The sequence below is a fragment of the Schistocerca gregaria genome, unplaced genomic scaffold (genome assembly GCF_023897955.1).
Source record: "Schistocerca gregaria isolate iqSchGreg1 unplaced genomic scaffold, iqSchGreg1.2 ptg000066l, whole genome shotgun sequence".
Lineage (NCBI taxonomy): Eukaryota > Metazoa > Arthropoda > Insecta > Orthoptera > Acrididae > Schistocerca > Schistocerca gregaria.
The window spans coordinates 128,781-151,079 of NW_026061707.1; the positions used below are offsets into that span (position 1 = coordinate 128,781).

At 47.9% G+C, this 22,299-nt stretch overlaps 5 non-coding genes across 5 annotated transcripts; all 5 read right to left on the reverse strand.

Moving 5' to 3' along the window:
* Positions 1–10,446: 10,446 nt before the first annotated feature.
* Trnak-cuu (transfer RNA lysine (anticodon CUU)) lies at positions 10,447–10,519 on the reverse strand. The gene has a single exon. It is a non-coding gene; the product is annotated as a tRNA-Lys (tRNA).
* Positions 10,520–11,950: 1,431 nt separating this feature from the next.
* On the reverse strand, positions 11,951–12,023 carry Trnak-cuu (transfer RNA lysine (anticodon CUU)). Its single transcript has one exon. It is a non-coding gene; the product is annotated as a tRNA-Lys (tRNA).
* Positions 12,024–15,012: 2,989 nt separating this feature from the next.
* Trnak-cuu (transfer RNA lysine (anticodon CUU)) lies at positions 15,013–15,085 on the reverse strand. Its single transcript has one exon. It is a non-coding gene; the product is annotated as a tRNA-Lys (tRNA).
* A 1,448-nt stretch (positions 15,086–16,533) lies between these two features.
* Trnak-cuu (transfer RNA lysine (anticodon CUU)) lies at positions 16,534–16,606 on the reverse strand. Its single transcript has one exon. It is a non-coding gene; the product is annotated as a tRNA-Lys (tRNA).
* A 1,459-nt stretch (positions 16,607–18,065) lies between these two features.
* On the reverse strand, positions 18,066–18,138 carry Trnak-cuu (transfer RNA lysine (anticodon CUU)). The gene has a single exon. It is a non-coding gene; the product is annotated as a tRNA-Lys (tRNA).
* Positions 18,139–22,299: the final 4,161 nt, after the last annotated feature.

Here is a 22,299-nt window from a genome sequence, read left to right on the forward strand (position 1 = left end):
TTCCTCCTTCGAGGATGGAACTCACGACCTTTGGTTTACTGGTCCAGTGCTCTACCACTGAGCTAAACAAGCGAGGCCTGGCGGTACTTTTGCGTGCTTCGTCCTTACGGTGGTCTGGATCATCAGACTTCAGCTGACAACACTCCATATTACCGACTAATATTTGCAGCTATGGCGACCCATTACTGCTTGGCCACACATCTGACACATAACCGATGTGCTCTCCAAACAACAACACTTGCGTTTCAGAACATGTCTTTCACACATGTCTACAAAATCACCTTCACCTTCAAATACAGGTTCTTTGCGACTGACAGAGACGTAGGCAAAGTTTAAAGTTGCTATTTCCATTACATCACGTTAATCAGAAAAACGGTAATTTACATCTGGAGCGGAACAAAATTCCGTTCCGCCCAGTGTGGGGCTCGAACACACGACCCTGAGATTAAGAGTCTCATGCTTTACAGACTGAGCTAGCCCGCCTGCTTAGGTGAATACTTGCCGGGTAGCAAGTCACACAGTACTCGTTTGGGTTGGGTGGTCCCATACAGAATCTCTCCATGCTGCCAAACGTTTTCCTAACGTCACACTCGTCACGTACTTCACTTTTATTTCATAATCATTTCTGAGAGGTAAAGGAATTGCATGACAACCTGCAGAGCTAGTGGCGTCAAAATTAACACTCATACTTGATGTGACTCAAAAGGCGAACGAGTTACTTTCCGACGTTGTTTTAGATGTGCAAGTGCCAGTGGAAACTCGGGGTGACTGCACTCTGCCGACCATTTCGCTAGGTAACACAAGTATTGTAGTGTGTGTTTCAAGCTCAAGAGCATCTCCAAGCAGAAAATGGTCAACAGCAACATTCAGACGGTTTCGTACTGCTCAAATGCTACATTAAAACGGTATGTTTCTTTTTCAGAACTGATAAAAGACGAGCGTGACAGCATTCGAACCTGTAATCTTCAGATCCGAAGTCCGACGCCTTATCCATTAGGCCACACAGTCACTGACGACCAAGTGCAACTAGTATATGACTTATCTCGAAACGCTCACACCCCTGATAATTTGTGTTTTCGTTCTACACAGCCGCTGCCCTTGCTCTTTCCCACCCATTCGTTACATTCAACCTCTTACGTGACCGACCAAAGATTGACTGGGAAACAAGACCACACACTTTGTGCATACGGAATCGAAGGCAGGGCGTGGCTCGCCGCATTTGCCACGATGGCCATTTGCTACTTCTGCAGAAGCGGCGGCGGCGACGACGACGACGACGACGACGACGACGACGACGACCGCGAGAGGCTCTGACATATGTGAGAAATACATCTATAAAATGTAATTCAGACTGCCTCGTCCCACCTTATGCTGTACCGCTTTGGCAAAGGCTTTATCTGTCTGGCGTGAGGTCGGTCGCTCGACGGCGCGTTCGGCGCGGGCCCGCCCGTAGCCGGCGCGCCGTAAGGCACGGAGGCTCGCACTGGGGCGTATCGCTTCCAGACGGGCGTGCCGCGGCAGTCCTCACAGGGGAAGTGACGCGTCTCTTATAGCCTCTCCTTCCCAAGTGGCTCTTTCCGCCTTCCCGTGGTGCCAGACGTTAAGCTTGGCTTTTTGCCTTGCGACAAAAGGGAGAGCTGCGACCCAACCCGATGCGAAAGCGAAGGGTGCATGGCACAGGGGGAGCTGTGTCGAGGGACCATACATCAGTCCCTTCTTTTCGCAGGGCACAGAACAACAGGTGCTCTGCATGCCGGCGATCTCGTTTGTCGGCGTGGGATCGCGGCGCGTGTCGGCAAGGGTGCTTCGCCGCGCCCCTGGGTATCCGGGGCGTGTTCTGCCAAACCCAGGTGGTGGTAACATCGCCTGGGCCAGGTTAGATGGGTCCAGACCGCCGAACGCCTGGGGGACCGGCCCGCCACCTGAGTAGGAGTGGGTCCCTGGCCGAGAGGTGGAAACTCGTGCAAGTAGGCGGCGAAGGGCGAGAGGTGCATCCGCCTCTCCGGAGTGCGGGGTGCAGTTGCCGGGGTGCGTCGCGTGAAATCGCCGATGACGAAGTCACCGAGGGGGACCAGTGCGCTGGAAACGGCGCGCTGAACCCAGCAGCTCTGGAGTGCTCTTGACCTAGGGGCGAGGTCGGTGAGCGAGCTGCAGAAGTCCCCCCCCATGCCAGAGGAGCCGGTCCGGGGCAAGAGACGGGCTCCCACCCCTTTTTTATCACTCGTTCATCATGGCTACACCAGAAAAGAGTGATTCGAGTGCGCCAACGCGAGCTTCCGTGATGTCTGAACCCGCTCCTCAGGACGAGTCGGGACAGGCAACTGAGGAAAACGTTCTACAAAGACACACGAGAATATCATTGCTCCTCGAGCAACATATTAAAAATGGTAAAATTAGTCAAGCGGCTCTGACTATAATCAAAAATGAACTGGCGGCGTGGGCTATCGCAAACGCCAAGGTTGAGGGCCGAGTGGAAGAACTTACAAAAGAAAATGAGAGACTAAGGAAACAACCCGGAAAGACCTGGGCGGCGGTGGTCGCACAAGCGCCACCAAAACCGCAGACTACAAAGGATACCATTGCAAAAGTTACTAAAAGATCTGACACAACGGTATTCCTAAGAACCCTACCAGGTCAAGACACTAGCGTATAAAGAATACAGGAATTGCTTACGACAACTATCAATCCAGCTAAAGACAAAATTAAAATAAATAAGGTAAAACCCAGCAGAAACTCTGTCATTGTTGAAGTAGCTTCAGAAGAAGACAAAGAGAAACTGTTAAGTAATGCAAAACTAAACTCGGTGGTCAAATGCGAGCCACCGAGGAAAAGAAACCCATTGGTCATCTTGTATGATGTACCAACAGTCATGACGAATGAAGGACTGCAAAAATCTGTAAAGGCTCAGAATTTTGATGATATGACAGAAGAAGAATTTAAAGCAAACTTCAATTTGAGATTCAAAACCGGGCCTCGGGACCGTGATGTGGTCCATCACGTTGCCGAGGTCTCCGCTCACATGTGGAAAAGAATTACAGCAATGGGCAGACTATATGTCGGCTTTCACGCCATTAATACACGCGACTTTCTGGTCGTACCGCGTTGCCACAATTGTGGAGATCTCGACCACGTTTTGAGGCACTGTACCAGGGGGTCGGCCTGCTCGAAATGTGGCGAGGATGGCCACGTCAGGAAGGACTGTAGGGCTGCGGCGGTTTGTATCCCCTGCAAGAGACGGGGTAAAAAGCCCTGTGGTACCACGGGACGTAGCTGCCCCACCTACAGACTTCTGGAACAAAGGCTTATTTCAAGAATAGACTATGGCTGATCAAACCAAAGCCAACAGGATGCCCAAAAGGAAATCCCCTAGCAAAAGGAGGAGGGATGCCCTGAGGGCGAGTGCTTTCAAGCTTTTCTTGAGGTTGCACATGGGCACCACAACCAGAACCGTAGATAAAAGCACTCAAACCGACTCTACCACTACGGATAGAGGGACACAAACGAGGCCTCTGGCAGTCACGCTCCCCTCCTCCCCAAGCAGGGAAACAAGGCCGACTAAACACCTACGGCAACGGCATCCTGTACCAGAGACGGTGGCAGTCTCAGCAGAATTAAATATAACAACAAAACAACCAGTTCAAGAAAATAAAATAACTAGTTCAAGTGAACCAGATGCAATAAAAGATCCTGTAGTGAGACTGCCACCTGTCGATCCAGTCAGAGTCTATCCAAACCTGGAACTCACCATGCAACTGGCGAGGCTGGAGCAGCCGACTACCCTGACCACTGCCTTGAGACATGTGGTTCGGGTGGGACATGAATATAGACAGAGAGTCACCTTCTCGGTAATGGAGGCTGTGGACAGAATTCAACTCAAGTCAGTGAATCTCCCCACTGACTTCGGAGCCCTGCGTGACCTACTAAAGAAAGTCTTTGACAGACGTGGAGAAAAATTCGACCTGAATGAAATTTATCGACAAGCTGTTCTGGCAAATGGACGTATCACATTTGACTGGAACAAAACATGGCCTCATGACAGGATTCACACATACACTCCATAGACAACTACATGACGGAAATCACCATTGGCCAACTAAACACCCATAACAGCAGACTTGTCATGCAGGAGTTGCGAAGGGAAGTGGAGGAGAGGAGACTGGATGTGGTCTGCCTGCAGGAGCCGTACTCCCTAAACGGGAAGATAGCTTTCACAGCTGCGACCTGGCAAGTCGTCTGCAGAGGTGAAGACCCAAAAGCGGCAATTATTATCACTAACAAACTGATAAGGGCTACAGTTCTAACGCAGTTCACAACCAGCCACTGCAACGTCGTGGAGCTGCAATCTCCAGCAGGAGCTATTATTATGATCAACACGTACTTCCAATATGGTGATGATATTGAAAGACACCTAGCTCATCTCACCACAGCTATCACGGCGTTGCGGGGGCGGAAAACATTTGCGACTGCCGATATGAATGCCAAATCCCCCTTATGGTACAGCGGCACCAGGGATCCCAATGGAGAGAAGGCAGAAGAAGCCATCATGGCCTTGCAGCTTGTAGTGGCTAACAAGCCAGGCAACCCTCCGACCTATGCGGCGGGAGGGGGCCAAGGCACAAACATCGACGTGACCCTGGCTACGCCAAACGCAGCATACCTAATCCAGCAATGGAAAGTAGTTGAGAATGCCACTACAAGTGACCACAATCTCATTACTTTCAACATAGGAGATGGCGAGAGCCGCTGGGCCATGGGGTGGGAAATACAATACAATTACAATAGAGCCGACTGGGAGAGACTTGCTGGGGAGTGCGACATTCCTCCGATATCAGAAGGTGACGACCACAGACACTTTGACGTTGACAACAGAGCCGAAGAACTGGTCTCAGTAATAACTCGAGCAGTCAAGGCAGCCGTACCTACTAGGAGGAGGGCCATGGCGGCCTCTCCATCACCATGGTCTGCTGAACTAGAGGAGATGCGCCGGTCGGTCAGAAGGCTCAGGAGGCACTACCAGCGCAGTGTCGTCTGGCAAGAAAGACAAAGATGGCTGCAGCTTTACCGGGAAGCCAAAGATAACTTCCAAAAACAGCTACGGGAAGTTAGAACAAAAAGTTGGGAACACTTTGTTCTGAACCAACTAGCATTAGACCCATGGGGAGTTCCCTACAGGCTTGTCCGGGAAAAGATCCGTTCTCCGATGGAGCTTTCAACCGTCAGGCATGGGGACCGGATGACGGGGTCTTGGCAGGAAACTGCTGAGGTCCTTCTCCACTCCCTGTTGCCTGATGATACAGCGGATGAGACAGATGAACAACGGCAGCTGCGGGAGAATAACAACAATGCGTATGAAAATGATATGGCAGTCTACCCATTCTCAGAAGAAGAGGTAGCTGGCCACATAAATTCCCTGAAGAGAGGAAAAGCTCCCGGGCCAGACGGTATTGTGGCGGAAGTGGTGCAATTCCTGGCCACCCAGATAGTCGCCCCTCTAACTCATTTATATAACGAATGCCTCAAGCAGAAAAAGTTCCCTCGAATATGGAAGAGGGCAAATGTGGTAATTATAAAGAAAGGGGCTGACAAAGACCCAGCAGAAACCAAATCTTATAGACCTATCTGCCTGCTTGATCTGCTTGGGAAGATTCTGGAGAGACTTCTGGCTGATAGACTGGCGGCACACCGAGTGCTGTGCGGAATGAGCAACAGGCAGTTTGGCTTCAGGTCTGGACGATCGGCATCTGATGCAATCGCCCTGGCGGCCGAGGTCTGCGGCTCTACCCCGTACAAGTACGTTGTTGGCATCATGGTGGATATAAGTGGCGCCTTCGACAACCTGTGGTGGCCTTCGCTCTTCTCCTGCTTAAGGGAGAAGGAGTGTCCAGGGCCGCTATATGGCTGTCTGAGGAGCTATTGTGAAGATCGGGAGGTCTGGCTATCATCTGCTAGCACAAGAGTAAGGAAAACTATCACCAAGGGATGTCCCCAGGGTTCCGTACTGGGTCCGCTGTTCTGGGACATCCACATGGAACCCTTACTAGATACATTACAACAAAGTGACGAAGTGCTGGAGGTGATAGCCTACGCAGATGATCTCCTCCTACTGGTCGGCGGCCGTAGCCGAGAGGACATAGAGCCTAAGATCGAGAGAGCAATAAACACACTCCAACTGTGGTGCCGCAAGACAAAAATGACAATTTCACCGGCCAAGTCTACCTATCTTCTTCTAAAGGGACAATTAGCTCGTAACCCAACTGTTAGGATAGATGGATCACCAGTTCTCCGGCGACGTGAGACACGCTATCTAGGTATCATCATTGATGAAAGGTGGACTTTTAGTAGACACATTGAAACCGTAACTCAAAGAGCTTTACAGGTACTCAACAACCTCATCTCCATTGGGCATAAGCGGTTTCATCTTCCACCACATCTCATCAAACTCTATCATAACAGTATACTAACATCCATAGTGGGTTACGGATCCGGAGTCTGGGCACACAGGCTCACGAGGGTGGTGCCCGCCATGACAGTGAGGAGAGTGCAGAGAAATATGATCCTGAGATCAGTGGGGGCATACAGAACTACACCGGGAGGAGCCCTGTTAGTTATTATGGGGCTTTGCCCCCTGGATATCAAAATTCGGGAGCAGGCCGCTTGGTACTGGACTAAAAAGGGGAATTTGGAAAAAACCGAGGAAATTCTGGGCAGCAGGACAGAAAATAAAGTAGAAATTAGGAAAAAAGGGGAGCTGCTATGGCAACTCTCGTGGGAAACCGAAGAAACAGGGCGTCGTACCTTTGAGCTCCTACCAGATGTTAGGGAAAGGATGGAAATGTCACATTTCGATCCATCCCGGGGACTCATCCACTTCCTCACTGGACATGGACCGTACTCGACATATCTATGTCGATTTGGTAAAAAGGCGACACCTGCGTGTGACTGTGGTGTTCCGGAGGGTACTCCTGACCATGTAGTCTACGAGTGCCCCCTTTTCAATGATGTGGCCTCAGTACTGCGGGACCAACTACCACACAACGACACTTTTAGACTAATCAGACATCGCGACACTTTCGACATCGTAAACAAACTGGCTAACGCGGTATCTCAGAAAGTCCTAAAGGACTACCTGAAAGACCTATAGTAGCACAAAAAGAGATAAACCAGGACACAGATAGAGTATGATACCCTACTCCCAAACCGCCTGGGCGCGGAAAGGCCGACTTCCTCAGTCTGAATCCGCCGCGCCACAGGATTCTGGGGGGGTGGGGTGCAGCCTTACCAAACCAGACAACGCACCGGACTTGACATTAGGATAAGTTAGTTGTAGGACTTAGTTTTTAGATATTATTATTAGTAACCTGCAGCGATCACCATCTCGGCCTGCCCAGTGTCAGGGGCACGCTCATTGGGGTTAGCTCAATGAGCAAGGCTCTATAGTAGGTTTATATAAATTAGCTGACACAACTGTAACGCTGTAGGATTAGTAACTAGTCTAAAGATTAAATGTTTGCAGTAGACTAACAATAATGTTGCCCATTGCTTACTGTTCACTTATATACTAACTAGTTACTACATAGAACTTAGAATTAGCTGCTAATCACCCTTGTATAACTAACTTGGCCCACTAATCAAATAAGGCAGTGGGCTAGATGTAAAATTAACATTGTTTATGGAAATAAAGAATTTTTTTAAAAAAAAAAAAAAAAAAAAAAAAAGGCTTTATCTGCGCCATTCGCCATAATCACATCTGAGAGTAATTCTTAATAAAATGCATGTCGCTAATTGTTCGTCATCACAGATACTGTTTGCTATACGGCCACGACGCGCAACTGATTTCCAAAATACGACTTCCTCCTTTGAGGATGGAACTCACGACCCTTGGTTTACTAGTCCAGCGCTCTACCACTGAGCTAAAGAGGCGCGGCCTAGCGGTACTTTTGCGTACTTCGTTCTACGGTCGTCTGAATCATCAGACTTCAGCTGACAACACTCCATATTACCGACTAATATTTGCAGCTATGGCGACCCATTACTGCTTGGCCACACATCTGACACATAACCCATGTGCTCTCCAAACAACAACACTTGCATTTCAGAACAAGTCTTTCACACATGTCTACAAAATCACCTTCACCTTCAAATACAGTTTCTTTGCGACTGACAGAGACGTAGGCAAAGTTTGAAGTTGCTATTTCCATTGCATCACGTTAATCAGAAAAACGGTAGTTTACATCTGCAGTGGAACAAAATTCCGTTCCGCCCAGCGTGGGGCTCGAACCCACGACCCTGAGATTAAGAGTCTCATGCTCTACAGACTGAGCTAAACCGCCTGCTTCGGTGAATACTTGCCGGGTAGCACGTCACACAGTACTCGTTTGGGTTGGGTGGTCCCATACAGAATCTCTCCATGCTGCCTAATGTTTTCCTAACGTCACACTCGTCACGTACTTCACTTTTATTTCATAATCATTTCTGAGAGGTAAAGGAATTGCATGACAACCTGCAGAGCTGGTGGCGTCAAAATTAACACTCATACTTCATGTGACTCAAAAGGCAAACGAGTTTCTTTCCGACGTTGTTTTAGATGTGCAAGTGCCAGTGGAAACTCGGGGTGACGGCACTCTGCCGACCATTTCGCTAGTTAACACCGGTATTGTAGTGTGTGTTTCAAGCTCAAGAGCATCTCCAAGCAGAAAATGGTCAACAGCAACATTCAGACGGTTTCGTACTGCTCAAATGCTACATTAAAACGATACGTTTCTTTTTCAGAACTGATAAAACACGAGCGTGACAGCATTCGAACCTGTAATCTTCAGATCCGAAGTCCGACGCCTCATCCATTAGGCCACACAGTCACTGACCACCAAGTGCAACTTGTATATGACTCATCTCGAAACGCTCACACCCTTGATAATTTGTGTTATCGTTCTACATAGCTGCTGCCCTTGCTCTTCCCACCCATTCGTTACATTCAACCTCTTACGTGACCGACCAAAGATAGACTGGGAAACAAGACCACACACTTTGTGCATACGGAATCGAAGGCAGGGCGTGCCTCGCCGCATTTGCCACGATGGCCATTTGCGACTTCTGCAGAAGCGGTGGCGGCGACGACGACGACGACGACGACGACGACGACGACGACCGCGAGAGGCTCTGACATATGTGAGAAATACATCTATAAAATGTAATTCAGACTGCCTCGTCCCACCTTATGCTGTACCTTTTTTTTTTTTTTTTTTTTTTTTTTTCCTTTATTGTGATTTTAATACCTGTGACAAACAGGTAGGCCGGCAGCGGACCAAGTATGCCGCTCTTCGGCCTCAGAGTATACACAGAACAGAGATGAGTGAGATATAAAAACAATCAAGACGGCGGGGTACAAACAGTAGACAAAACAGAGTTAAAACGGAGTCGGTCACGTGCGTAGCACAATGGATAAAAGCGGAGAAACACGGTGCACAAACGCAGATGGCAGATGGCCACACGTGAACCAGCGGAGCACAAACGACGAAACACAAACACACTGCAGGAGAGTCGAGGCACAAACACATGCGATGGTCTTCGGCGTAGGACGATGAAAGTAACTGATGGAAGACAGCAGAGTCGTGGCCTGCCAAGGGGAAAAGGTGTGGGGAAGAGGAGAGAGAGGGGGAGGGGAAGATGCCAGTGGAGGAGAGGGATGGAGGAGAAGGGGGAGGGTAGGGGGAGTGGAAGCCCAAGGAGAAAGGGGAGGGGAGGGAGGGAGAGAAGGGAGAGAGGGTGCCCACAGGAAAAGGAGAGGAGAGGGAAGGTAAGGCTCAAAGTTGGTAGGAGGGGTAGATGGAGGGGAGGAGGGCATCATCAGGGAGGGGGAGTTGACGGAAGCCACCGAGGGAGAGTATACTGTACCGCTTTGGCAACGGCTTTATCTGCGCCATTCGCCTTAATCACATCTGAGAGTAATTCTTAATAAAAGGCATGTCGCTAATTGTTCGTCATCACAGATACTGTTTGCTATACGGCCACGACGCGCAACTGATTTCCAAAATACGACTTCCTCCTTTGAGGATGGAACTCACGACCCTTGGTTTACTAGTCCAGTGCTCTACAACTGAGCTAAACAGGCGTGGCCTAGCGGTACTTTTGCGTACTTCGTCCTTACGGTGGTCTGGATCATCAGACTTCAGCTGACAACACTCAATATTACCAACTAATATTTGCAGCTATGGCGACCCATTACTGCTTGGCCACACATCTGACACATAACCGATGTGCTCTCCAAACAACAACACTTGCATTTCAGAACATGTCTTTCACACATGTCTACAAAATCACCTTCACCTTCAAATACAGTTCCTTTGCGACTGACAGAGACGTAGGCAAAGTTTAAAGTTGCTATTTCCATTACATCACGTTAATCAGAAAAACGGTAATTTACATCTGCAGCGGAACAAAATTCCGTTCCGCCCAGCGTGGGGCTCGAACCCACGACCCTGACATTAAGAGTCTCATGCTCTACCGACTGAGCTAGCCCGGCTGCTACACTGAATAATTGCCGGGTAGCAGGTCACACAGTACTCGTTTGGGTTGGGTGGTCCCATACAGAATCTCTCCATGCTGCCTAATGTTTTCCTAACGTCACACTCGTCACGTACTTCACTTTTATTTCATAATCATTTCTGAGAGTTAAGGAATTGCATGACAACCTGCAAAGCTAGCGGCGTCAAAATTAACACTCATACGTGATGTGACTCAAAAGGCGAACGAGTTACTTTCCGACGTTGTTTTAGATATGCAGGTGCCAGTGGAAACTCGCGGTGACGGCACTCTGCCGACCATTTCGCTAGTTAACACCGGTCTTGTAGTGTGTGTTTCAAGCTCAAGAGCATCTCCAAGCAGAAAATGGTCAACAGCAACATTCAGACGGTTACGTACTGCTCAAATGCTACATTAAAACGGTATGTTTCTTTTTCAGAATTGATAAAACACGAGCGTGACTGCATTCGAACCTGTCATCATCAGATCCGAAGTCCGACGCTTTATCCATTAGGCAACACAGTCACGGACGACCAAGTGCAACTTGTGTATGACTCATCTCGAAACGCTCACACCCCTGATAATTTGTGTTTTCGTTCTACACAGCCGCTGCCCCTTGCTCTTTCCCACCCATTCGTTACATTCAACCTCTTACGTGACCGACCAAATATAGACTGGGAAACAAGACCACACACTTTGTGCATACGGAATCGAAGGCAGGGCGTGCCTCGCCGCATTTGCCACGATGGCCATTTGCTACTTCTGCAGAAACGGCGGCGGCGACGACGACGACGACGACTTCGACTGGCTCTTACATATGTGAGAAATACATCTATAAAATGTAATTCAGACTGCCTCGTCCCACCTTATGCTGTACCGCTTTGGCAAAGGCTTTATCTGCGCCATTCGCCTTAATTACATCTGAGAGTAATTCTTAATAAAAGGCATGTCGCTAATTGTTCGTCATCACAGATACTGTTTGCTATACGGCCACGACGCGCAACTGATTTCCAAAATACAGCCTCCTCTTTTGAGGATGGAACTCACGACCCTTTGTTTGCTAATCCAGTGCTCTACCACTGCGCTAAATAGGCGCGGCGTAGCGGTACTTTTGCGTACTTCGTCCTTACGCTCGTCTGGATCATCAGACTTCAGCTGACAACACTTCATATTACCGACTAATATTTGCAGCTATGGCGACCCATTACTGCTTGGCCACACATCGGACACATAACTGATGTGCTCTCCAAACAACAACACTTGCATTTCAGAACATGTCTTTCACACATGTCTACAAAATCACCTTCACCTTCAAATACAGTTACCTTGCGACTGACAGAGACGTGGGCAAAGTTTAAAGTTGCTATTTCCATTACATCACGTTAATCAGAAAAACGGTAATTTACATCTGCAGCGGAACAAAATTCCGTTCCGCCCAGCGTGGGGCTTAAACCCACGACTCTGAAATTAAGAGTCTCATGCTCTACCGACTGAGTTAGCCAGGCTGCTTCGGAGAATACTTGCCGTGTAGCACGTCACACAGTACTCGTTTGGGTTGGGTGGTCCCATACACAATCTCTCCATGCTGCCTAATGTTTTCCTAACGTCACACTCGTCACGTACTTCACTTTTATTTCATAATCATTTCTGAGAGGTAAAGGAATTGCATGACAACCTGCAGAGCTCGTGGCGTCAAAATTAACACTCATACGTGATGTGACTCAAAAGGCGAACGAGTTACTTTCCGACGTTGTTTTAGATGTGCAGGTGCCAGTAGAAACTCGCGGTGACGGCACTCTGCCGAATATTTCGCTAGTTAACACCGGTCTTGTATTGTGTGTTTCAAGCTCAAGAGCATCTCCAAGCAGAAAATGGTCAACAGCAACATTCAGACGGTTTCGTACTGCTCAAATGCTACATTAAAACGGTATGTTTCTTTTTCAGAATTGATAAAACACGAGCGTGACAGCATTCGAACCTGTAATTTTCAGATCCGAAGTCCGACGATTTATCCATTAGGCAACACAGTCACTGACGACCAAGTGCAACTTGTGTATGACTCATCTCGAAACGCTCACATCCCTGATAATTTGTGTTTTCGTTCTACACAGCCGCTGCCCCTTGCTCTTTCCCACCCATTCGTTACATTCAACCTCTTACGTGACCGACGAAATATAGACTGGGAAACAAGACCACACACTTTGTGCATACGGAATCGAAGGCAGGGCGTGCCTCGCCGCATTTGCCACGATGGCCATTTGCTACTTCTGCAGAAGCGGCGACGACGACGACGACGACGACGACGACGACGACGACGACCGCGAGAGGCTCTGACATATGTGAGAAATACATCTATAAAATGTAATTCAGACTGCCTCGTCCAACCTTATGCTGTACCGCTTTGGCAAAGGCTTTATCTGCGCCATTCGCCTTAATCACATCTGAGAGTAATTCTTAATAAAATGCATGTCGCTAATTGTTCGTCATCTCAGATACTGTTTGCTATACGGCCACGACGCGCAACTGATTTCCAAAATTCGACTTCGTCCTTTGAGGATGGAATTCACGACCATTGGTTTACTAGTCCAGTGCTCTACCACTGAGCTAAAGAGGCGCTTCCTAGCGGTACTTTTGAGTACTTCGTCCTTACGGTCGTCTGGATCATCAGACTTCAGCTGACAACACTTCATATTACCGACTAATATTTGCAGCTATGGCGACCCGTTATTGCTTGGCTACACATCTGACACATAACCGATGTGCTCTCCGAACAACAACACTTGCATTTCAGAACATGTCTTTCACACATGTCTACAAAGTCACCTTCACCTTCAAATACAGGTTCCTTGCGACAGACAGAGACGTGGGCAAAGTTTAAAGTTGCTATTTCCATTACATCACGTTAATCAGGAAAACGGTAATTTACATCTGCAGCGGAAAAAAAATTCGGTTCTGCCCTGCGTGGGGGTCGAACCCACGACTCTGAAATTAAGAGTCACATGCTCTACCGACTGAGCTAACCCGGCTGCTTCGGTGAACACTTGCCAGGTAGCTTGTCACACAGTACTCGTTTGGGTTGGGTGGTCCCATACAGAATCTCTCCATGCTGCCTAATGTTTTCCTAACGTCACACTCGTCACGTACTTCACTTTTATTTCATAATCATTTCTGAGAGGTAAAGGAATTGCATGACAACCTGCAGAGCTAGTGGCGTCAAAATTAACACTCATACATGATGTGACTCAAAAGGCGAACGAGTTACTTTCCGACGTTGTTTTAGATGTGCAAGTGCCAGTGGAAACTCGCGGTGACGGCAATCTGCCGACCATTTCGGTAGTTAAAACCGGTATTGTAGTGTGTGTTTCAAGCTCAAGAGCATCTCCAAGCAGAAAATGGTCAACAGCAACATTCAGACGGTTTCGTACTGCTCAAATGCTACATTAAAACGGTATGTCTCTTTTTCAGAACTGATAAAACACGACCGTGACAGCATTCGAACCTGTAATCTTCAGATCCGAAGTCCGACGCCCTATCCATCAGGCCACACAGTAACTGACGACCAAGTGCAACATGTATATGTCACATCTCGAAACGCTGACACCCCTGATAATTTGTGTTTTCGTTCTACACAGCCGCTGCCCTTGCTCTTTCCCACCCATTCTTTACATTCAACCTCTTACGTGACCGACCGAAGATAGACTGGGAAACAAGACCACACACTTTGTGCATACGGAATCGAAGGCAAGGGCGTGCCTCGCCGCATTTGCCACGATGGCCATTTGCTACTTCTGCAGAAGCGGCGGCGGCGGCGACGACGACGACGACGACGACGACGACGACGACGACGACAACGACGACGACCGCGAGAGGCTCTTACATATGTGAGAAATACATCTATAAAATGTAATTCAGACTGCCTCGTCCCACCTTATGCTGTACCGCTTTGGCAAGGGCTTTATCTGCTCCATTCGCCTTAATCACATCTGAGAGTAATTCTTAATAAAAGGCATGTCGCTAATTGTTCGTCATCACAGATACTGTTTGCTATACGGCCACGACGCGCAACTGATTTCCAAAATTCGACTTCCTCCTTTGAGGATGGAAGTCACGACCTTTGGTTTACTAGTCCAGTGCTCTAGCACTGAGCTAAAGAGGCGCGGCCTAGCTGTACTTTTGTGTACTTCGTCCTTACGGTCGTCGGGATCATCAGACTTCAGCTGACAACACTTCATATTACCGACTAATATTTGCAGCTATGGCGACCCATTACTGCTTGGCTACACATCTGACACATAACCGATGTGCTCTCCAAACAACAACACTTGCATTTCAGAACATGTCTTTCACACATGTTTACAAAATCACCTTCACCTTCAAATACAGTTTCCTTGCGACTGACAGAGACGTGGGCAAAGTTTAAAGTTGCTATTTCCATTACATCACGTTAATCAGAAAAACGGTAATTTACATCTGCAGCGGAACAAAATTCCGTTACGCCCACCGTGGGGCTCGAACCCACGACCCTGAGATTAAGAGTCTCATGCTCTACAGACTGAACTAGCCCAGCTGCTTCGGTGAATACTTGCCAGGTAGCTTGTCACACAGTACTCGTTTGGGTTGGGTGGTCCCATAAAGAATCTCTCCATGCTGCCTAATGTCTTCCTAACGTCACACTCGTCACGTACTTCACATTTATTTCTTAATCATTTCTGAGAGGTAAAGGAATTGCATGACAACCTGCAGAGCTAGTGGCGTCAAAATTAACACTCATACTTGATGTGACTCAAAAGGCGAACGAGTTACTTTCCGACGTTGTTTTAGATGAGCAAGTGCCAGTGGAAACTCGCGGTGACGGCACTCTGCCGACCATTTCGCTAGTTTACACCGGTCTTGTAGTGTGTGTTTCAAGCTCAAGAGCATCTCCAAGCAGAAAATGGTCAACAGCAACATTCAGACGGTTTCGTACTGCTCAAATGCTACATTAAAACGGTATGTTTCTTTTTCAGAACTGATAAAACACCAGTGTGACAGCATTCGAACCTGTAATCTTTAGATCCGAAGTCCGACGCCTTATACATTAGGCCACACAGTCACTGACGACCAAGTGCAACTTGTATATGACTCATCTCGAAACGCTCACACCTCCTGATAATTTGTGTTTTCGTTCTACACAGCCGCTGCCCTTGCTCTTTCCCACCCATTCGTTACATTCAACCTCTTACGTGACCGACCAAATATAGACTGGGAAACAAGACCACACACTTTGTGCAAACGGAATCGAAGGCAGGGCGTGCCTCGCCGCATTTGCCACGATGGCCATTTGCTACTTCTGCAGAAGCGGCGGCGGCGACGACGACGACGACGACGACGACGACGACGACCGCGAGAGGCTCTGACATATGTGAGAAATACATCTATAGAATCTAATTCAGACTGCCTCGTTCCACCTTATGCTGTACCGCTTTGGCAAAGGCTTTATCTGCGCCATTCGCCTTAATCACATCTGAGAGTAATTCTTAATAAAAGGCATGTCGCTAATTGTTCGTCATCACAGATACTGTTTGCTATACGGCCACGACGCGCAACTGATTTCCAAAATTCGACTTCCTCCTTTGAGGATGGAATTCACGACCATTGGTTTACTAGTCCAGTGCTCTACCACTGAGCTAAAGAGGCGCTTCCTAGCGGTACTTTTGAGTACTTCGTCCTTACGGTCGTCTGGATCATCAGACTTCAGCTGACAACACTTCATATTACCGACTAATATTTGCAGCTATGGCGACCCGTTATTGCTTGGCTACACATCTGACACATAACCGATGTGCTCTCCGAACAACAACACTTGCATTTCAGAACATGTCTTTCACACATGTCTACAAAGTCACCTTCACCTTCAAATACAGGTTCCTTGCGACAGACAGAGACGTGGGCAAAGTTTAAAGTTGCTGTTTTCATTACATCACGTTAATCAGGAAAACGGTAATTTACATCTGCAGCGAAAAAAAAATTCGTTTCTGCCCTGCGTGGGGCTCGAACCCACGACTCTGAAATTAAGAGTCACATGCTCTACCGACTGAGCTAACCCGGCTGCTTCAGTGAATACTTGCCAGGTAGCTTGTCACACAGTACTCGTTTGGGTTGGGTGGTCCCATACAGAATCTCTCCATGCTGCCTAATGTTTTCCTAACGTCACACTCGTCACGTACTTCACTTTTATTTCATAATCATTTCTGAGAGGTAAAGGAATTGCATGACAACCTGCAGAGCTAGTGGCGTCAAAATTAACACTCATACATGATGTGACTCAAAAGGCGAACGAGTTACTTTCCGACGTTGTTTTAGATGTGCAAGTGCCAGTGGAAACTCGCGGTGACGGCAATCTGCCGACCATTTCGGTAGTTAACACCGGTATTGTAGTGTGTGTTTCAAGCTCAAGAGCATCTCCAAGCAGAAAATGGTCAACAGCAACATTCAGACGGTTTCGTACTGCTCAAATGCTACATTAAAACGGTATGTCTCTTTTTCAGAACTGATAAAACACGACCGTGACAGCATTCGAACCTGTAATCTTCAGATCCGAAGTCCGACGCCCTATCCATCAGGCCACACAGTAACTGACGACCAAGTGCAACTTGTATATGACACATCTCGAAACGCTGACACCCCTGATAATTTGTGTTTTCGTTCTACACAGCCGCTGCCCTTGCTCTTTCCCACCCATTCGTTACATTCAACCTCTCACGTGACCGACCAAAGATAGACTGGGAAACAAGACCACACACTTTGTGCATACGGAATCGAAGGCAAGGGCGTGCCTCGCCGCATTTGCCATGATGGCCATTTGCTACTTCTGCAGAAGCGGCGGCGGCGACGACGACGACGACGACGACGACGACGACGACGACGACGACGACCGCGAGAGGCTCTGACATATGTGAGAAATACATCTATAGAATCTAATTCAGACTGCCTCGTTCCACCTTATGCTGTACCGCTTTGGCAAAGGCTTTATCTGCGCCATTCGCCTTAATCACATCTGAGAGTAATTCTTAACAAAAGGCATGTCGCTAATTGTTCGTCATCACAGATACTGTTTGCTATACGGCCACGACGCGCAACTGATTTCCAAAATTCGACTTCGTCCTTTGAGGATGGAATTCACGACCATTGGTTTACTAGTCCAGTGCTCTACCACTGAGCTAAAGAGGCGCTTCCTAGCGGTACTTATGAGTACTTCGTCCTTACGGTCGTCTGGATCATCAGACTTCAGCTGACAACACTTCATATTACCGACTAATATTTGCAGCTATGGCGACCCGTTAATGCTTGGCTACACATCTGACACATAACCGATGTGCTCTCCGAACAACAACACTTGCATTTCAGAACATGTCTTTCACACATGTCTACAAAGTCACCTTCACCTTCAAATACAGGTTCCTTGCGACAGACAGAGACGTGGGCAAAGTTTAAAGTTGCTATTTCCATTACATCACGTTAATCAGGAAAACGGTAATTTACATCTGCAGCGGAACAAAATTCGGTTGTGCCCTGCGTGGGGCTCGAACCCACGACTCTGAAATTAAGAGTCTCATGCTCTACCGACTGAGCTAGCCCGGCTGCTTCGGCGAATACTTGCCAGGTAGCTTGTCACACAGTACTCGTTTGGGTTGGGTGGTCCCATACAGAATCTCTCCATGCTGCCTAATGTTTTCCTAACGTCACACTCGTCACGTACTTCACTTTTATTTCATAATCATTTCTGAGAGGTAAAGGAATTGCATGACAACCTGCAGAGCTAGTGGCGTCAAAATTAACACTCATAAATGATGTGACTCAAAAGGCGAACGAGTTACTTTCCGACGTTGTTTTAGATGTGCAAGTGCCAGTGGAAACTCGCGGTGACGGCAATCTGCCGACCATTTCGCTAGTTAACACCGGTATTGTAGTGTGTGTTTCAAGCTCAAGAGCATCTCCAAGCAGAAAATGGTCAACAGCAACATTCAGACGGTTTCGTACTGCTCAAATGCTACATTAAAACGGTATGTCTCTTTTTCAGAACTGATAAAACACGACCGTGACAGCATTCGAACCTGTAATCTTCAGATCCGAAGTCCGACGCCCTATCCATCAGGCCACACAGTCACTGACGACCAAGTGCAACTTGTATATGACACATCTCGAAACGCTGACACCCCTGATATTTTGTGTTTTCGTTCTACACAGCCGCTGCCCTTGCTCTTTCCCACCCATTCTTTACATTCAACGTCTTACGTGACCGACCGAAGATAGACTGGGAAACAAGACCACACACTTTGTGCATACGGAATCGAAGGCAAGGGCGTGCCTCGCCGCATTTGCCACGATGGCCATTTGCTACTTCTGCAGAAGCGGCGGCGGCGGCGGCGGCGGCGGCGACGACGACGACGACGACGACGACGACGACGACGACCGCGAGAGGCTCTTACATATGTGAGAAATACATCTATAAAATGTAATTCAGACTGCCTCGTCCCACCTTATGCTGTACCGCTTTGGCAAATGCTTTATCAGGGCTATTCGCCTTAATCCCATCTGAGAGTAATTCTGAATAAAACGCCTGTCGCTAATTGTTCGTCATCACAGATACTGTTTGCTATACGGCCACGACGCGAAACTGATTTCCAAAATTCGTCTTCCTCCTCTGAGGATTGAACTTACGACCCCTGGTTTACTAGATCAGTTCTCTACCACTTTTTTTTTTTTTTTTTTTTGATGCATTAAAACGTTATGTTTCTTTTTCAGAACTGGAAAAACACGAGCGTGACAGCATTCGAACCTCTAATCTTCAGATCCGAAGTCCGACGCCTCATCCATTTTTTTAAAAATTTTGCTTCACCTTTACCATCTTTTTCTTGTTGTTTCATTTTATTTTTCCTTTCTTTTTTTTGTATTACTTGATATGCCATAGTTTAAAATTTAGGGGTGACACTCGGATTCAGGCCTGCGGAAAGAAAGCGGGCAGGGGTCGAAACCCGAGGCCTGGCCACGATGACTCCACCGTCCTGCTTCTAATGGCACCTGTACTACGGCGTCGTACTTTCCCCTACTGTCTCGGTTCGTGGTCTCACGTTTGTTTTTCTTGTTCGTCCTAAATATCCACGAAAACCTCAGTCCAGGTTTAGAAAAGTAGTTTACAGAAAGGTGGCCAATCCAGAAACAGTATATAGGAAATCGGCTAACACAGGCGACCTTAGCCAACACCCTCCCTTTCAAATGTCAGGCTAAGCATATTTACAAAATCTTCACGGAGTCCTGGCATGCGCAATCGGTTCCAGTAAGCAGTAAGAATGTACTGTCGAAACGTTAGGTGTTCATCCTCTTCATGACAACTAATAAAAAAATGTACCAAGTGTCCAAGCAACAACATAGCGGTATTGAGCTTCGTTCGCGGATAAAAGGAAGAATCGGGCCGTACGATGATGTCAATGGTATAAGCGGTTTCGGCAGTCCTAGTGACAAAAGCTAGTTGTTTCCTGAGCCAAATCCAATTAGCAAGGTGCCCACTGCAGGTGAATCGATGCTCAAGTGTGTCCAGGAGACCACACCGAGTGCAGTTGTCCGTGTCAGAAAGACCAATACGGTGCAGTCGTACGTTGGTGGTGACCAAACCATTAACTACCCTACACCACGTGGACGCCACAGCCATAGTGTGGATCGGCAGACTAACATTCTTCCAGACGTTCTTCCATGACACTGATGGAGACGCCAGTTCGATTGGATTGGGACCGGCCAGCCCCTCCCAACGGGCAATCCAGCTCTTGGTCGTTGGCACCGGTCGTCGCAAGAAGACGTCACCGAGGTAACTAACCGCAATATAAAATTCCCGGACGTGTTTCAACTTAAAATTGAGGCGACCGACGTCGACAGGTGGAGAAAGGCTCTTCGGACGCACAACAGTAAAAAGTCTGGATGTAATTGAAGTCACTTCTTGCGTAACAATTAGAGTCGTACGGCAGACGTACAAGGCAGATGCCTTGCGACTAATGTCAGTGAGGCCCAAGCCTCCGGAGATACGCGGTTTCGTCATAACCTCGTAACGCAACTTGAATAGATGACCCTTCCATATAAACCTGCTAGACAATTGGCGCAACCGTTTCGCCACCATAATGGGAAGGGGGAATAGCTGAGCAACATAATAGGCTTTACATAACACGTATGTGTCTAAAATTCTGATTTTTTGCAAAATGGTAGCAGAGCGCTGCTCATGGACCATCAGAGCCCCCTGTATCTTCTCGGTGACAGATTTCCAATTAAGAGCTGCCATTTTGATAGGACACCGATCAATGGTAATCCCCAATGATGTATGGCGATCGACAAAAGTGGCCCAAGGAACATCAGCATGGCGAAACCCTCGAATATCAAGGAACTTACACTTACCCTGAGTAAGACGCGCTCCTGAGACACAACAGTATGCATCGACTGCCCCTTTCAACAATGTGATATCATCACGTTGACGGAGGAGAACAACGACATCGTCCGCGTACGCCTTAACAGTGAGCTTCCCACCAGAGAGGGTCATACCCTGAAGCTTGAAAGCAAGAGTCCGAAGCAGCGGTTCCAGGGACAATATGAATAGCGACATAGAGAGCGGACTACCCTGAGGTACCCCTCGGCGGATAGCAAAGGGCGGCGTCAGCTGCCCATTGACTGACACCCGAGCAGTTATTCCCCTATACAAATTACCAAGAACACCACGTGATGAAGCGTTAAAACCTATTGTATCTAAAACATGATCTAAAAACACATGACTGACGTGGTCAAAAGCCTTATAAAAATCGAGGAAAGCAAAGGCACAATGAACGTTTGTAACCGCCGCAACCGAGACAACATCCCGATATTCGGCTACTGGGGTCAGAATAGATCTACCGAGGAAAGCAAAGGCACAATGAACGTTTGTAACCGCCGCAACCGAGACAACATCCCGATATTCGGCTACTGGGGTCAGAATAGATCTACCAGGAAAACAACATTGATGTGCATCAATCACACCCCGAAGCAGTGAAGACAATCGACTATTGAGTGCTCTAGCAGCTGTCTTGTAATCAAAGTTCAGCAATGTGAGCGGACGAAGACTGGCAGTAGATAAACGACCAGTGGACTTCGGAATTAAAACAATTTTCCCTACTTTAAAATCGGCAGGCACATCCATCCCCCTGACAATCTCATTTAAAATCTGCGTAAAAGTGCCACCCAGAAGAGGCCAAAAACGGAGATAAAATTCTTTAGGCAGGCCGTCTGGACCCGGCGATTTACCAGACGGAGAGTGAGCAATAAAATCAAAAACATCATCTACCTGCAACTCCCGGAGAAAGTCGCCGTTCGCGTCAGGCGTGATTGTCGCAGGAAGATCCTCAAGGACATCATCAGAAAGTGACGCACCAGAATCATCGGCAGAATAGAGACTAGCGTAATACTGATGAAGAGCACGAGTCATTTCCTCGTGTGCAATAAGCTGTCGTCCATCATCCACCATAAGAGAAGAGATGAAGGAGCGACGACGTCGAGTCTGATGCCGCAACAGGTGGTACAAAGAAGTGAGTTCACCTTCAACAAGAAAGTGAGGTTTCGACTTTACTCGCAGACCATCCAACTGTCGTCGTTTGAGGGTCAAGAGCTTGGCTTTAATACGACGAACATCATGGATCCGCATAGGAGAAGGACCCGCCGCGTCATACAGTTCACGCAGGACAGAGTAGTAAAATTCATACGTGTTCTTAAAATCACGCGCCCTTGCGGCAC